The sequence below is a fragment of the Centruroides sculpturatus genome, unplaced genomic scaffold, assembly GCF_000671375.1.
Source record: "Centruroides sculpturatus isolate CEXI.00-Female unplaced genomic scaffold, Cexi_2.0 scaffold350, whole genome shotgun sequence".
Lineage (NCBI taxonomy): Eukaryota > Metazoa > Arthropoda > Arachnida > Scorpiones > Buthidae > Centruroides > Centruroides sculpturatus.
This window is the reverse complement of record NW_019384643.1, coordinates 33,687-34,060: the sequence shown is the minus strand read 5'-3', so window position 1 is coordinate 34,060 and position 374 is coordinate 33,687.

The following is a 374-nucleotide window of genomic DNA, read 5'->3' as shown; positions in this document are numbered from 1 at the left end:
TAATTGTTGTTATAACATGAAAATTTATCAATATAAAATTTAAAGTAGATCAAAAAAAATTCCCTTTTAAAAAGGTCAAAATTTTAAAAAATATATTTTACTTTATAAATGTTTTAATTATTATTATTATTATTATTATTACTGTTGTTGTTGTTGTTGTTTTAAAACTTGAATATACTAAATAAATCATATCTGATTTAGTTTTTAACAATTTAAAACATTTATTATGTCTGAGATGTTTACCTTCAGGCTACTTCAGGATTTTATCACATGTTAAAAAATAAAAGAAACTAAAAAAAAAAACGTGTTAAATATACGTGATATACCTTAGGCTTCATTTTATTTTTTAAAAAAAGTATATATAATATAAATAT